Below are 8,284 nucleotides of genomic sequence, written 5' to 3'. Positions count from 1 at the left end.
CATTACTCCACAATTTCACCTGATGGGACTCTCAGGAGCTTCTCTGGTGACTTGGGGTGTGATGTGACAAGACAGCACCAGACACTCTTTCCCCTACACCTCCCCAGCAGTTTTGGGGAGCCTCTCAGCTCCTAGGTTTGTTAAATGAGTGCTCACACTCGTTGGGGGGCTGAGTGTGAACTGCATTGCCTGCACTGCTGCTTCCAGGTTAATAAAATAATAATTTATTAATAAATGCGCATTTATTTTCCCGTGGACAGTGACCTTTTCCATAGGCAGTGGCTTTAAAGAATGCAGGTAATGCAGAATCTGTTCTGCTCCTGAGTTATTTCACTGATCCTCACTATTAAAGAAGTGCAGTGCTCAGTGAGCATTTCTCACTCCAAGACTTAGGTCTGACCCACCCCAAAGCAGTGGGCAGATGGGGAAATATCACAGAGAATGGGATTTTTTTTGGTTTGTTTTAGAGGGAGATAGAATAGCATCTATAACACAGAAATAGAATCTATAACACTGTATTTGTAAGCCTCACAACTAATTAAAAAAATAAAACTAAGCACACACATTTTTAATGCTAACTAAGCAAAATAACTGCACCAATGCTACCCAAACTTGTACATATCCCATGTGACCAGTTTTCTTCTTGCTCAGAATGCTGAAACACAGCAGGACAACGGCAGGAAAGAAAGGCAGGCACACATGTGCTGCCTTCTAGAAAACTGTTCCCAGGGAAATCCGCAGAGTTAGAGATTCCTGCAAAGTCAGAGTTCAGAATAAAGTAGGAAGACTGTGCTCATCCGAACAACAAATTTGTATTTGTGCAAATCATAAGCCAGGGATGAGGTGAGGGGGGGAAGATAAATAGGTTAATCTGTTGTAAACTGATTTTGACCCTGAAGGTGATCACAGGTACACAGCATTACGGCACTTTAAACTGTTTTATGCAAAGCTTAAAAAAGACCCAGCAACAAAACAAAGCTTTTTTTGTGTTTGCTAAACAAAGCATGAAAGAATAGTGACAAAAGTAGGAGGAGCCGAGTTTGTCGGGACAAAGGCGGGAGGAGGAGCCCCGATGCAATGGAAATGCAGTTCAGTGCTCCTGGATTGATATGCTCATCCTTTAAACCCGCAGGGCTGGGAGATCACAGGGCCTGAAAGTCCATCAAAGAGCACTTCCCTGCATTGATCCAGGCTGGAGCGGAAGGCTGGGGGGGGTCTGCTCCTCTCCATAAGGCTGCCTCCCAAGATAATCAGCTTTTCTTCTTGGAAATTGGGGGATCCCAAACATCAATAAAGTGTTATTTCAAGTAAAACATCAGTCTAAACCTGCGGAGGCCTGAACGTGTGTGGGTCGCTTTTGTGGTGTTGCATTGCTGGGTTGGTTTTTTTAAAAGAGAAAAAAAATAAAAATAAAAATAAAACCCCGAGTATATACCATCACAGGAGGGAAAATATTTTACCTTGGAAGTAATATCTTAATGCCTGGGTTGTTCTTTCCAACTTATCAACAGCAGAATCTCCTGTAGAAGTCTCTTAAGCAGCCTCACATATTTTCCTGGCTGTGTCTGGATGCTCAAGCAGCACAGCAGCACCTGACCTGCAAAGAAATTTTTTTTTAAAGTTTGAAAATCATGATGTCCTTTAGTTAAAAAAAAAAATCATTTTTAGTTAAAAAATCGTTATGTCCTTTGATGTAGAGCAGACAGGCAGCCACAGGCCAGTCCAGCTGCTTGGGTTAGAACATTCAGGTCTGAGGAAATGAGGAAAGGGCAATTGGGAGCCTGGGGAATGGTTAACCCTGACCACTGGCACAGGCTCAGGACAGCTTATTTGGGCGCAGGGATGAGGATGAGGAGCCCCTGATCCCCCTCTCACAGCTCTGGGCCTGGTTTGTTCAAATTAGAGACAGAACATTGATGTTTTAAAGGGCTGAACATGCAAAAAGCAGGAGTGGGGGGAGATCAGGCAATCCAGCACTCTGTGATGTAACCAGGGCCTGGAAGTCATTCATCAACCTTGGTTTGACACTAGGAACTGTTGGGATATTTTATTTGTTCAAGGGGAGATGTGCGAAGCAAACAGAGGATGATACAAGCTTTTCCATCCCAACACCTGTAATCTGACCTGATAAAATTTAGGAATATTTCAATACCATTAAACAGCTGTGTTTTAGTAACATAAATCAGATGGCTGAGCAAATCTCAGTGCCCTGGAGATCCTGGTAATTACAAAATAATCTGTGATATCCTGGTGCTTGAAACTATTTCAGGTGACCACAACCATTGCAGAGAAATGTGATGAGAATTCCCTCTGAGCACCGTCTGTGGGTACAGCAGAGGGGAAGGAGCAGAAACTCAGCTGCTCACAAATGGCCCATTTCACCATTTTTGGGATGAGAAAAGGTGGCAAAGGAAGCGATTTCTTCCAAAACACTTGGCTCTGGTGCAGGGGTGGTGTCACTGGGATTAGCAACCCACCAATCTCAGGGTTTTGACAATCAGGCACACACAAAGTACTGAGCATGTTTCAACCAAATTCTGTGTGAGCTAACAAATCCCTGCTATGCTAGAGTCCCAAAAAATGAATAGTACAGATCAGAGCAATCTCCTGCCCTCAAAATACAGTTGTTGATCATTTCCCTTTCACTTAGCTCCCCTCCTTCCCCACAAAAAATCACACTACTGAGAATTAACAGTTTCTCTTTCTGTTATATATACACACAGCCTGGCTCTTAACTGCTTTTTAAGAATATTATTTGTTGAAGATTTACTTCTCCTGCACAGCTAAAGAGTAGATTAGTCAACATTATTAATTATTTTTATGACCTCAATGTCTACAATCCTCAGAAAGTTTACAGATCTAATCAGTGTGCATAGAGTAGAAAACAGCTTCTGCCTCAAGAGTCTGGCAATCTGTGCTTTCTTTTGCAGAGGGAATTTTAAAAGTAGAATTTTGCCATACAAATTTTAGTGATTTTCGTGGTGAGGACACAATCACTTACGCAGCAGTGGCAAACTATACTGGAAAATTAAAAAAAAAATATTCTTTTGGTGGTGTAAACATATCCAGGCAGAAAATCATGCTCTACATGACAATTTTATGGAAAAGGCTCCTGCTCATCAGCCTGCCCCCGAGCATCTCTGCAACACCATCTGCCAAAGGTCAGCACCCCTCAGCCCCACAGCACACATTTGCCTCCAAAGATGCTCCAGCCAGAGCAAACCAGGTTCCCTGGAAGGGTTTAAACACTCCCAGCTGGGTTAACCTGAAACTAACCTGGGGATGCTCCTGAGAACGGCTCTGCTGCTGAACCAGGGCAGTGATGTGTTGTATTTGTGGGGTGCCCTAATGAAGGAAGGAATGATGAATCTGAATGATGCATCCATGTTCTCAGAAGGCTAATTTATTATTTTATGATATTATTTTATATTCAAGAATACTCTACTAAACTATACTAAAGAATACAGAAAGGATACTTACAGTATGCTAAAAAGATAATAATGAAAATTCGTGACACAGCTTGGTCCTGACTGGCCAATAAATCAAAATAATTCACAGCAGAAACCAACGAAACAATCATCAGTTAGATAAAAAATCTCCAAATACATTCCAGACAAGCAAAACACAGGAGAAGCAAATGAGATAAGAATTGTTTTCCTTTTCTCTGATGCTTCTCAGCTTCCCAGGGGAAAAATCCTGGGTGAAGGAATTTTTTTTCAGAAAATATGAATGCCGCAGTGGTGATCTCTGCAAAGTTATAAATGCCTGGGAGCACCTTGTACTGGAGACACTGAACCCTGAGAAAAGCCAAATATGTGGGTGGGGTTCCCTAAAACTCAGATACCTGCAGGTGAGGCTGTGGGAAACCAAGGCAGGTAAACATCAGTGATTCCCATTGTTTCCCTCTGTTTTCTTGTTTTGGAGTTTTGGAGCCATCAATGCAGGACAGGTGAGCACAGAGATGGTTCTGCAGCTGTGGGGAGGGCACTGCACAGCCAAGGACCTGTCAAAGGCAACAGCAGAGCTTTGGGACAAGCTGAGCTTGCAGGGGGTGAGCAAAGGACAGCTGCTTGCAGGGGAGAATCTCCAGGAATCTGGAAAAGGATCTGATGAAACAATGGTTAAAGAAGCCAAAGTGAGACAAGAATTTTGACTTCCCAACAACCAGTGCAGAAAATTAAAGCAAGGCATGTTACAGGGTGAAAGCACGAACAGAAACTGCTCTTTAAGGGTTTGAAATTGGAAGAAATGCTGTAGAAATTGAAAAAAAAAAAAAGCCAATGAGTATTCTGAATGGCTTGGAATGTCCAAGGCAGTGAGCTCAGTTTGGCATAGAGCTCGGTGTGAATTAATGTGCTCATGTGCAAAAGTGCTTACAGGTGTCAGGAGGCAGTTAAAACACAGAGATATTTGGTAGATTTGAGAGATATTTGATAGAAATAAACTTCTTCGATGGGACAAACCAAACCAAGGCACAGGAAAAGTGGTCCCAACTAAAACAGCAGCTTGAGCTTTCCTTGGGCAGTGGGGGATTTATCAGCAGTGGGGATTTATTTGGAGCAGCAGCATGGCAGGCAGCACACACCCCTTTTGTTTAGCACACCACTGGAGTTGGGATTCCTGCAGGAATTCCCTTCTTGTCTAAGGCTGCAAAGGGAACCTGCTGCATCTGTAATCAGAAAAAAACCCTCAGCAGAGGCCATCAAAAATATATATTTTAATATATATTTATATATATATGATAAATATATATCCCAGGAGCATATTTGGCTCATTACACCTTTGCCCTGTTTACACAAAACCAGGGCTTGTTTGTGTTTAGCTCTTCTGACAAGCAGTCCTCTCCAAGTCTTGCAGCAATGATCTGTAAAGAGGATGAGAAACCACATCTGGGAGGTTTCTTGCAGCAATTTTCCAATTTTCTGACTCGCTGTGACAGTAAATGGGGGCTCTGAGGCTCGTTCCATCACTGGCGAGGGCAGGAGCTCACTCACCACCTCTCAAAGCAGGCCTGGCAGGCTCAGACTTCATCAAAATATTGACTGCACTGAGCTCTCCATCAGGCTGCTGCCATCCAGCCCCACATTTTCTGTGAGGGAGCAATTCCCAGCCATGGGCAGCATACAAAGACACCAAGAATACACAGTAGCTAAAAGGAAGGAAAAAATTGAGGGATTTTCCCATTTAAATGCAAGTAAAAGTGAAAGCACCATGAATTTTTCTAAAAAAGAAAGGGGTTTTTTTTTAGGCAGCAGTTATTTTCGGCAGCCAAATCAAAGCTGCCCCAACGGGCCTGAAAGGGGTCTACTGCTGAACTTTTATTCCTTCAAATGACATTGCAGGGTTTAGTTATAACCAAGGACAGGCCCAAACTTTGGAAGTTTAACCTCTGGCTGAGCAGGCAGCCAGCATCCCCTCTCCTCTGCAGCACTTTAGATATTCATGAAGTGCAGTGTGAAGTACTTTTCATTTTTGCCATGCTTGGTAAATTAGCCAGCAGGCAGGGAGCAGACAATAATAGCAGATTCCTCTTCGATTGCTGGGTTTGATTTGCTGCATCTCTGGGTGTTTTGATCATTTGCACTGGAGATAAGTCCCACACAATTTGGGGGCTGGCAAAGTGGGATTTAATAAGTCTCCTGTAAAACACAGCGTGTATGCAAACAGCCCAGAGGATTAGACCCCGCTTGCTTAGTTTAGAACTTGGTGCAGCCAACCTGAATAATCAAATGGAGGAACAAAAGTTGTGAATCCCCTCAATGCTCTGCTTCATTAGGATCTCCTTACAAAAAAAGAAAATGGGGCTCATCTGATCAGCCAGATTTTATGGCATCTGATTAGACCACCATTTTCTCAGCAGGTCCCCTTTCTTTAAACTGTTGACTATGGATGGCCTGCTGAATAGGATGAACTTTGGACCGCTAAATTGCAGCATTATGGTTATTTAGTGTAATTTATGAAAAAGAGAGAAGTCATGATCACCTACTTCATATTGCTAATGATATCTCCATTTATCAGAACAGCTATGAGTTTGGATCATCATTTTTGCCTCACAGTCACAGAACACTGGCCAATTAGATAAAAAAAATTGTGAATGTGGGCTGTGTGAATACTAAATTAAGATTTAATAATCCTTACATAATCATTTATTACTGTTGACTCTTTGCTGCTTTGCATTAAGTTCCACATAATCTCAGCGGGTTTGCTTCAAAGTTTCCTATTCATTCCATATTTCCTATTTGCATTTTACTGCGAGCAATCTAAGAGGAAAAATAAAGAAAAAAAAAGTGAACTTGATTGTTTTGCTCTGCAATGTTTCATCTAAACAGCAATTAAACCCACAACAAATTACAAAGATGCTGTGAGAATTAAATGACAGTGATTTCAGTGTGAAAGTGCCCTTAGCCTGGATGAAAAGAGATTTCCAATTACAGAAATTATCACTTTGTCTTTTTTTCCCCCCCTCAACAAACAAGACAGCCAAACACTTTCCTTAGAGGCAAATTTCTAAATTGCTGATTATTACAGGTAATGATCTATTCACTGTGTCAGCCTCCCAGCCTTCCTTAGGAGCTGGAGTTATGCAAGGTAACAATGAGGAATCAGGGAGGGGAGCAACAACAGCACTGGGTGATGCTGCTGGGCACAAACCAATTCCTCAGGCACACAAGGACTGCACATCTGTCCCGCCTCACCCCCACACAAACCCCTGGGTGATCTCCTCACCTGCAGCCCACTCACAGATATCGATGGATTTCCAGCTGTGTAGGAGCTCTGTCCTGCTGGCTGAGCCCTGCCAGCAGCTTGTGTGGTCACTGGCACCCAGCGCCATGGCTCAGGTGGGCACAAGCCCTGCAAACACCCAGCCCTCAGCCCAGCCAGGTCCTGACACTGCAAAAAGTTTGGGTAGACCCAGCTCAGGCAGCCTGCACAGCCCCAAACTGTGAGAGCATCACAGCTCAGCCTGGAGCAGCTCTGCACAGAGCCCAGCTCTGATCCCAGCCTCAGCAAACACATTTTTCTTATTATTGGTTAATAAATGGCCATGGGAAGGTTTTTCTGGAAAGCCTAGGAGCTAAGTGCACGATAATTATTCCAGCACCACTTCTGGTGCAAGCACTTCTGGTTTGAGTCCACTTTGGAACTGTGAATCTGCTCATGCAGTTCTTCAAAACTAAGGATCTACTTTCTCAATTTTTATTGTAGTTTCTGAGACCCCTGTCGAAGGAAGGAACAATGAATCTGACTTCATGCTCTTAGAAGACTAATTTATTATTTTAGGATACTATATTATATTAAAGAATACCAAACTATACTAATGAATGGAGAAAGAAGGCTAGAAGGATACTAATGAAAACTCATGACTCCTTCTAGAGCCCTGACACCCCTCAGCCCTGACTGGCCATTAAGTAAAAACAATTCACATGAAACCAATGAAACAATCACCTGTTGGATAAACAATCTCCAAATACATTCCAAAGCAGCAAAACACAGGAGAAGCAAATGAGATAAGAATGGCTTTCCTTTTTCTCTGAGGCTTCTCAGATTCCCAGGAGAAGAATCCGGGGCAAAGGGATTTTTTCCAGAAAATATGATGGTGACAAGCTTCAGCCTGCATGGCTCTGCTCTGCAGAATTTCAGCTATCCCAATTCACATTCAGCATCCTCCACCAAGTGAAGTTTTTACATGGACACTCCCCAAGAGCCAGCAGGAGCTCTTTGCTCACCGGAATATTTCATTACCATGCTGACCATTTCTGCAAGACACCAATGGGGTTTTCCTGTGGGTCAGAGTTCATACTTGCTGTCACTTGAAATCACTGTAGGCTGATAAATCAATGAAATCACTGTTGGCTCTAAATTATTGGGTTTTGATTATTAGAATCAAACAGTTGCAAATACTGGAAAGATGAAGAGAAAAGGGAGCACCCAGTGAGGCAGTGTCTCTCTCTACCTTACCCCACAACATGACCCCTCAGAAATGATTTGTGGCAGTGAACCAAGACCTTGAACATCTGGAAACCTCTACTTATTTCCTATCCACAATTGAAACTTCTGAGCCATCCATGGAAAGCTCACTGCAGCATTACTCCCAGGAAAAAACCTCCTCTCAGATTTGTTACATTTTGGCTCCGTGAAGCCATTAGTTGTTAACCAGCTGTACAATTATCAGCATGGCTCCAGCTACACAAAATAGTCTCCCCATCCCACCAGGGGACAGGGACTGACCAGTGGGGCTGGGTGGTCAGCTGGGGTTAAACCACACCACCAGGGTTGGGTTTTT

At 43.1% G+C, this 8,284-nt stretch overlaps 1 long non-coding RNA gene across 2 annotated transcripts; it reads right to left on the bottom strand.

Moving 5' to 3' along the window:
* Positions 1–631: 631 nt before the first annotated feature.
* Positions 632–6,262, bottom strand: LOC135447784 (uncharacterized). Of its 2 annotated transcripts, none has more exons than XR_010440318.1 (4): positions 6,139–6,262; positions 3,845–4,094; positions 1,461–1,597; positions 632–753 (listed from the first exon to the last, which is right to left on the bottom strand). It is a non-coding gene; the product is annotated as an uncharacterized LOC135447784 (long non-coding RNA). The 2 variants fall into 2 exon arrangements; XR_010440317.1 differs by lacking the exon at positions 632–753 and adding an exon at positions 866–1,373.
* Between the last annotated feature and the right edge of the window lie 2,022 nt (positions 6,263–8,284).

Source organism: Zonotrichia leucophrys, chromosome 4A, assembly GCF_028769735.1.
Source record: "Zonotrichia leucophrys gambelii isolate GWCS_2022_RI chromosome 4A, RI_Zleu_2.0, whole genome shotgun sequence".
In the NCBI taxonomy this organism is placed as follows: Eukaryota; Metazoa; Chordata; class Aves; order Passeriformes; family Passerellidae; genus Zonotrichia; species Zonotrichia leucophrys.
This window is presented reverse-complemented; position numbering and strand designations above follow the sequence as displayed.